General features: G+C 41.7%; 1 pseudogene; it reads right to left on the reverse strand.

Annotated features, from left to right (window-relative positions):
* Positions 1-6,340: 6,340 nt before the first annotated feature.
* Positions 6,341-7,931, reverse strand: LOC148561615 (uncharacterized; annotated as a pseudogene).
* Between the last annotated feature and the right edge of the window lie 791 nt (positions 7,932-8,722).

The following is an 8,722-nucleotide window of genomic DNA, read 5'->3' on the forward strand; positions in this document are numbered from 1 at the left end:
CATGCAAGAATGCGATGAATGTCAAGATGAACACCAAGAATACTTTGAATGTCATGATGAACATCAAGAACATAATTTTGAAAAATTTTTAATGCAAAGAGAACATGCAAGACACCAAACTTAGAATTCTTTAATGCTTACGCACTAAGAATTCAAGAATGCATATGAAAAACACCATACAACACAAAACAAAAAATCATCAAGATCAAACAAGAAGACTTACTAAGAACAACTTGAAGATCATGAAGAACACTATGAATGCATGATATTTTCGAAAAAATGCAAGACGCATATGCAATTGACACCAAACTTATAATATGACTCAAGACTCAAACAAGAAACATGAAATATTTTTTATTTTTATGATTTTCTAATTTTTTGGTATTTTTTGAAAATTATATGAAAAAGGAAAATAAGGATTCCAAAATTTTTAATATGAATTCCAGGAATCTTGCCATGTTAGTCTAAAGCTTCAGTCCAGGAATTAGACATGGCTCACTAGCCAGCCAAGCTTTCAATGAAAGCTCCAGTCCAAAACACTAGACATGGCCAATGGCCAGCCAAGCTTTAGTCTTTAACACGAGAGTATATTGCTCTTTATAACAAATTGCAAGCCTCAGTCCAAATAAATTTAGACATGGCTTTACAGCCAGCCAGGCTTTACATGCTTCATGAAACACTAGAATTCATTCTTAAAAATCTTGAATAAAATTTTTGAAAACATTTTTTTCTTTTTTCGAAAACATATGAGAGATTTTTGAAAATATTTTTGAAAGATTTTTTTTTTTGAAAACAAAACGAAAAGAAAATTACCTAATCTGAGCAACAAGATGAGCCGTCAGTTGTCCATACACAAACAATCCCCGGCAACGGCGCCAAAAACTTGGTGCACGAAATTGTGATGTCCAGGCTCGAACAATCCCTGGTAATGGCTCCAAAGCTTGGTGCTTTGATCTTAATTCATAATTGTCACAACTTCGATACAACTAACCAGCAAGTGCACTGGGTCGTCCAAGTAATACCTTACGTGAGTAAGGGTCGAATCCCACGGAGATTGTTGGTATGAAGCAAGCTATGGTCACCTTGTAAATCTCAGTCAGGCAGATATAAAGTGATAATGGTGTTTTCGAATTTAATATAATAAGATAGGGATAGAAATACTTATGTAAATCATTGGTAGGAATTTCAGATAAGCGAATGGAGATGCTTTTCGTTCCTCTGAACCTCTGCTTTCCTGCTATCTTCATCCAATCAGTCTTACTCCTTTGCATGGCTGGCTTTATGTGATACATCACCACTGTCAATGGCTACTTTCGGTCATCTCTCGGGAAAATGATCCAATGCCCTGTCACGGCACGGCTAATCGTCTGGAGGCATCACCCTTGTCAATGGCTTCATCTTATCCTCTCAGTGAATAATATGCTCACGCACCCTGTCACGGCACGGCTATTCATCTGTCGGTTCTCGATCATGCTGGAATAGGATTTACTATCCTTTTGCGTCTGTCACTAACGCCCTGCAATCGCGAGTTAGGAGCTCGTCACAGTCATTCAATCATTGAATCCTACTCGGAATACCACAGACAAGGTTTAGACCTTCCGGATTCTCTTGAATGCCGCCATCATTCTAGCTTACGCCACGAAGATTCTGGTTAGGAGATCTAAGAGATACTCATTCTAGCTTATTTCATGTAGAACAGAAGTGTTTGTCAGACACGCGTTCATAAGGGAGAAGGATGATGAGCGTCACACATAATCATCACCTTCATCACGTTCTTGGGTGCGAATGGATATCTTAGAAGCGAAATAAGAAGGATTGAATAGAAAACAGTAGTACTTTGCATTAATCTTTGAGGGACAGCAGAGCTCCACACCTTAATCTATGGAGTGTAGAAACTCTACCGTTAAAAATACATAAGTGAAGGTCCAGGCATGGCCGAGATGGCCAGCCCCCTAAAACGTGATCAAAGGATCATAAGGTAATCCAAAGATGCCTAATACAATAGTAAGAGGTCCTATTTATAATAAACTAGTCACTAGGGTTTACATGAGTAAGTAATTGATGCATAAATCCACTTCCGGGGCCCACTTGGTGTGTGTTTGGGCTGAGCTTAAGTGTAGCACGTGCAGAGGCCATTTGTGGAGTTGAACGCCAGTTTCTGTGCCAGTTTGGGCGTTCAACTCTGGTTCTGGATCCTTTTCTGGCGCTGGACGCCAGATTTGGGCAGAAGGCTGGCGTTGAACGCCAGTTTACGTCATCAATTCTTGGCCAAAGTATGGACTATTATATATTGCTGGAAAGCCCTGGATGTATACTTTCTAACGCAATTAGAAGCGCGCCATTTCGAGTTCTGTAGCTCCAGAAAATCCACTTTGAGTGCAGGGAGGTCAGAATCCAACAGCATCAGCAGTCCTTTTTCAACCTCTGAATCTGATTTTTGCTCAAGTCCCTCAATTTCAGCCAGAAAATACCTGAAATCACAGAAAAACACACAAACTCATAGTAAAGTCCAGAAATGTGAATTTAACATAAAAACTAAGGAAAACATCCCTAAAAGTAACTAGATCCTACTAAAAACATACTAAAAACAATGCCAAAAAGCGTATAAATTATCCACTCATCACAATGCTATATATATATAAGGTGTGTGGATGTTTTGATTCTGTTAAAGTCTCTAGTTTACTCCTTTTATTTTCAATTAAATCAAATTATTATATGCTAAAAGGGTAAACTATACTAAGTAATCCACATATTCTATAACTAAGAAGTTTAGTATTGCAACTAAACTAAATATCTAAGATATAAACTCAAGTGCAAAATGCAGAAATAAAGTAAAAATACAGCAAGAGCAAAAGAAAAATGTGCAAGTACCAAAGGATAAAAATAAAAATACAGAAAATGAACATAATAAGATAGAAGAGTCTGTAGGGGTTCACCAAAAAGATAAGCCAGAGATGGCGACCTCCCCACACTTAAAATATAGCATCGTCCTCCATGCTCACTCAAGCTGGGTGTGAAGAAGTGTCATCTCCGGAAGGATGGGCTGCTGGAGTCTCTGTGGTGGCCTGAAGGTTTGCAGACTGGATAAGTGTAGGAGGATCTGTCTGCTGTAGTGGAGGTTCTGACTGTAGAGGAATCGCCGGATCTGTGGCCTGGATCTGGTGTGGCTCCTCATGCTGTGGCGCAGCCTGCTCTGGTCCTGTCTGCTCAGCCTGGGCATGTGTCTCCTCCTTATGATCATCCGCCTCCACCTCAGATGTATCAGAAGGGGTATCGGGCTCGGAGGGGATGTCGCTGTCGGATCGGATCATCAACTTGAGGTGCTCATAGCGCCGCTTGTCGCGATGCTCCATACGATCTAGGCAGGCGAAGAGGCGGTGCACCAGATGATAAATGGGCTCAGGAGCAGGTGGAGGTGCAGTGGTGGTAGCTAGTGCAGCAGTGGATGAAGAAGGGGCAGCTGAAGGTGTGGCTGCCTCAGTAGAAGCGGTGAGGAATGGGGGCCTGTAGCTTAAAGCCTGAAACTTCCTGCTGTGAGGGATAATCTTCTTGCAGTCTGCAGCAGTTGGCTTCTCATCAGCAAGCTCCCAAGGCACGTCAGCTCGACGGCCTAGTTGGGTGATCAGATAAGGGAAAGGGAGAGTGCCTCTGACATGGACCCTGGCCATATAATACCTGATGAAACGTGGAAGATACAGGTCCTTACCCTCCATCACGCACCAGATGAGGGTGATCATAGCAGCGGGCACCTCTGTCTCATGAGTGCTCGGCATCACATAGTTACTCAGAATCTGGTGCCAGAGCCGAGCCTCATCATTTAAATATATCAGCTTGATTTCCTTAGGCATCACTATATTCTTCCCCATGACCCATGGGGCAGTAGGATCAATGGCTATTCTCTGCTTGACAGCATCCCAGTCAAATCTCATAAATCTCATATCCTCTTCAGCCTTTTGGTAACTGTAAGGCTGAGCTGACTTAGGCTGAAGCTGGAGGATGTCCTCAATAGCTTCCTCAGTGATCAAAATCTGTTTCCCTCTGAGGTGCACTGCATCTAGGAAAGTCTTGAAATAGTTACAGTAAAATTCTCTGACCCAGGAAGCATTGACCTCTATCAAGTTTCGTTCTAAGAAGAACCAGCCTCTCTGTTTTATCTGTTCGGCAGTGTACTGCTGTAGTTCTTCTGGAATTTTTAGAGTTCTTTCCAGGTACAGGTTCCTGGAAGTGGCAAACACTGGATACTTGAGCTCACAGTATCTGTTTGCAAATTTAGCTGGATCTGTTGTAGTGAGGAGCTGGTCAGCCTCCTCCTGCGGGGTAAAGTGCTTTTCCCGCTAGGAGTCGTCATGGAGGATGTCCAAAATAGTGCTGGAGGATTCTCCTCATTTTCATTTGCCAGTTGTTGCCTTGCCTTTTCCTTTCCTCACAGAATCAGACATCCTGAAAAGCAGAAATGGCAGGATATAATTGAAGAACGAACGCAGGAAAATAGGTAGGCAAATAGGATTCATCCATGTAAGCATAGAGGCAAATAAGCAATAGCATTATGAAATGGGTGAAATATGTATATTTTTGGACTGTATTCGAGTTAAAAGTCCGAGAGTAAAAGTCACAATCCAAAATATATTATATGTGGAATTTCAAGTTAATTAGGAAAAACAGTAAGCATGCGTTGAGTTAGAAGGTGAAAGCAGTTGGTTAAAAAGAGAAGTCAGAAAGTTAAAAGGGTTAGTAGGTAAAAAGGAGGTTAAAGTAAAAGGCATGATAATGGGTTTCCTAGTTAACAATAAATTCACGAACTTGAAGAACTATCAACTCATAATCAAATAAGGGTTGCAATTTATATTGATGATAATTCATATAGATAAAGGAGTTGTAAGAATGAAATCATCAATAAGCAGTTTAATACTTAGGGAACCATAAAGAATAAGAATGCTAGCCTGTGCATTCATGAATTGGTTTGGTTTTAGCCAAGCAATACAAAATACTGAATTTACAAACCAATACAAGAATAGGGGTAATTTGCAGAAAATTGGCAGCATTCCGGCTAAAATTGGATGTTCCCGGGTAATAAACAGTATGAAAAGTCAGTTCATATAAAATTAAATAGTGCTGAAAAGATTAACATGGTATAACAGCAACAGCAACCATGAAAGAGCATCATATGAATAGGACATCATCATAGCCAATTCAGAATTGCCAATCAGATAAAAACATGTAGCAAGAACGGTACAATTATCAGGCCTAAATCCACTAACCACATCCTAGCTACCTAACCACCTAAAATCCACTACAACATGCATCTCTAACTATCCTATTTTGAACAAAAAACTATAATCTATGCCACTAATTGACGAATTGGAAAATGAAATCAGTGTTCGGCAGAACCTGGTGTGTGTATGAATAGTAATCAGACACAGAGAGATGGTGGGAATGTGGTGGTGGTGTTGCTGACGCGGCGGTGAGGGGAGGGCAGCGCGGCGGCATTTTGGGGGTTGCTGCAGGGGTAGGTAGGTGGTACTGGGTTAGGGTTGGGCGAGGGGGAGAGAAAGGAAGAAGGGGGAGGGTTGTGGGGGCTGTGGTGGTGGTCGGCGGTTCTGGGCGGGTGGCGCTATGGTGGCGGTTTGGTGGTTGGGGCTCGGGTAAGGTTTAATGGCGGAAGGGGGGAAGTGGGTGAGAAAGGAGGGAGGGGAGGAACGTCGGCGGTCGGGTCTGGGTGGCGAGGAGGGCTGGTGGTTGAGAGACGGGAAGAAGAGAGGTTGCAGATGGGGGGTGGGGGGTGGTTTTTGCGTGAATGGGTAGGGTTTCGCGTGAATGGGGGTTAGTGTTTTTGAAGCCACGCGAACACGTGGAGCATGCGTTTGCATGAAGTGCGTGAAAAGGGGTTGACGCGAATGCGTCATTGATGTGATCACGTGAATGGGGAAAAGAAGGGAAGGGGTGCGTTCGCGTGAAGCACGCGAATGCGTCGCTAAAATTTGTGCTAAACGCACAGTTCCAGCGTCGTTTCGGCGCAACTCTCCATCTCCAAAAGGAGTCCATAAAATCTGTTCAACGCGTATGCGTCGCTCACGCTTTCGCGTGGGATGTGCGTAATGCAAGTGACGCGGTCGTATCAGGGACGCGAATGCGTGGGCCAAATTGTGCTAAAGGCACACCAGCCACACGATTCCAGCCTAACTTTCTGGGCGTTGGATTTTTTTACGCCGATTTCCAGTCAACGCCCACGCGTGGCCTGCGCGCTCGCGTGGGGTGATCTCTTTTTATTTTTTTTATGCAGTATGCAGAATGCAATGAATGTTATGCACAATTCCAGGTTCAATCAAAATTCAAAAACAGACTAAAATGGAAAAGGAACGATCATACCATGGTGGGTTGTCTCCCACCTAGCACTTTTAGTTAAAGTCCTTAAGTTGGACATTTGATGAGCTTCCTGTTATGGTGGCTTGTGCTTGAATTTATCCAGAAATCTCCACCAATGTTTGGAATGCCAACAGCCTCCGGGGTCCCAAACAAGGCACATAAAGCCCTTGAGCAATTTTAAATAGGTTCTCAGACTTCGAGTGTGCTAAATGTCAGGACAGACTCCAGGATCCCAAACTTTACCTTTACACCTGTCTTTGTCTTGATTTGCGTTATTCCAGTTGGGTGGTGAGAAATTTGAATTCTCACTGCAGCGACCAAATAGCTTCCGAGATCCTTTCAATTGAGCTCGACACCAATCATTGCACCTCAATTTGAAGTGTGAAACTTCATTGAATCTTGCATACCAGCTCTGAGTGCGAGTCATGTCCCTCTTACTCTTAAAAGCCGTAAAGAGCTCTAAGCTAGCCATCTATTTCAAGTAAACCATATTCAAGTGGAAAAGTAAAGATAAAAGTTAACGGTTTTACCCACTTGAAGTTTGTATTGAGCGGTAATGGCCTTGGGGTAGGTGTTTTCAGTGGTTTTGCAAGCTCTACTCCTGTGTAGTCTTCAGTGAATTCTTCCACTTCCTTGCAAACTTTTTCAATTTCAACCATGTATTGATCAAAGTCCTCGATTTCTTCCTCATCACTCGAGTCATAATTTGGAGGTTGAGAAAAGTCTACCTCTGCATCATCTTTGTATTCACTCGGGGAAGATGCTTCAGTCTCAAAGAATACACTCGCAGATGCAAGTTCATTACTAGGAGAGCTTGATTCATGATCATCACTGCTAAGGGAATCAGGTTCTTGATCTGTTCTGCTCAATTCTTCACAAGGTATATGCCTTGGAGGTTGTGCACTATCCTCCTTAGCATCAATTTCTAGCATCTCGGCAGAATCCTTTATAGTTCTCAATTCTCATGGAGGTTCAGCATCTCCTAAGTCTTCAATCAACTCTTCTTCTTCTATAATGACAACTTCCTCTACTTGTTCCAGTACAAAGTCATGCTCCTTACTGTCCACTGGAGTTTCCAGTGTCTCCTTCATGCTACGTTCTTCATTAGATTGTCCACATGGAGCTATGGGAGTTCCTTGAGTGTCCGAACGTCTGGAAGATAATTGATTTATTGCTTGCTCCAGTTGATGAAGGGTTGCATGAAATTGATCTACTGTTTCCTTGAGGCGAGCCTGTGATTCTTGAGGTGATGGATATGGACATGGTACATAGGGAAGTGGTGGTTCTTGGGAGCAATTGGATTGGAATTGGGGTGGATAAGGATCGTACGGTGGTGAATGGTGAAAAGGAGCTTGTGAGTGCGGTGGTTCGAAGCTATGTTGAGAAGATGGTCTACAAGCACAGGGTGGGGTTTGTTGGTAACTACCAAGGGGTCCACCATACCTATCAGCTTGGTATGCATTGTAGAATGGTCCTTGTCCATGATATCTTGGAAGGTGTTGTTGCCTAAAGGGTTGATCACATCCTCTTGGCTCCATCCATTTTTGATTGCTTTGACCGTGATGCATAGTCCTGTTATAGCTTCCATTCCTTCCAACAAAATTAGAACCAAAATCAAAGCGAGAGGGGTGAGAACTCATAGTAGCTAATAGAAATAGAAAAAGGGAAAACAAAAAACAAATAAACAAGTAAAAGAAAAATATTTACAGTAACCAATAATAAGGCACACGTTTGCAATTCTCCGGCAACGGCGCCATTTTGACGATCGGATTTCTATCGGTAAATAAATTCATAGAATTAATCGTGTTGTAAGTATAGTTTCTAAACCCAATAAAATTTATAACCGAAGTATTTAAACATCGGGTCGTCTCTCAAGGAATTGCAGGGAGGTGTATTTATTATTGGTTATGGAAAACGGTATTTTTGGGTTTTTGAAATAAGGAACATGTAATTTAAATGGCAAGAAAAATAATCTTAATTATCATGAACACCAGTGCAAGGTATAAGAACTGGAAATCCTATCCTTGTTATCCTTATCAGGTGTGATGAGAATTGTTTATTGCTCCCACTTAGTTAACCCTTATTAAATAAAGAAAAGTCAAGTGGACCAATTAACTTGATTCCTCAAGTCCAAGTCAAATCTTGTGGAAAGACTAGCTTTAGAGGGATTCAAATCAATCAGCAATTTCTAATTCACAATCAACCACTGAGTTTGATAACTCAAGTGTCACTAATTACTTTACCAAAGCAAAGGGAGAAAAATCTAAATTATTTATATCATAAATAGAATAAAACAATCTTAAATCTGAAATATCTCAAATTATATTAATTAAGAAAATCAATCCAAACATAAAGAGTT

Source organism: Arachis ipaensis, chromosome B6, assembly GCF_059453495.1.
Source record: "Arachis ipaensis isolate K30076 ecotype BB chromosome B6, ASM5945349v1, whole genome shotgun sequence".
Lineage (NCBI taxonomy): Eukaryota > Viridiplantae > Streptophyta > Magnoliopsida > Fabales > Fabaceae > Arachis > Arachis ipaensis.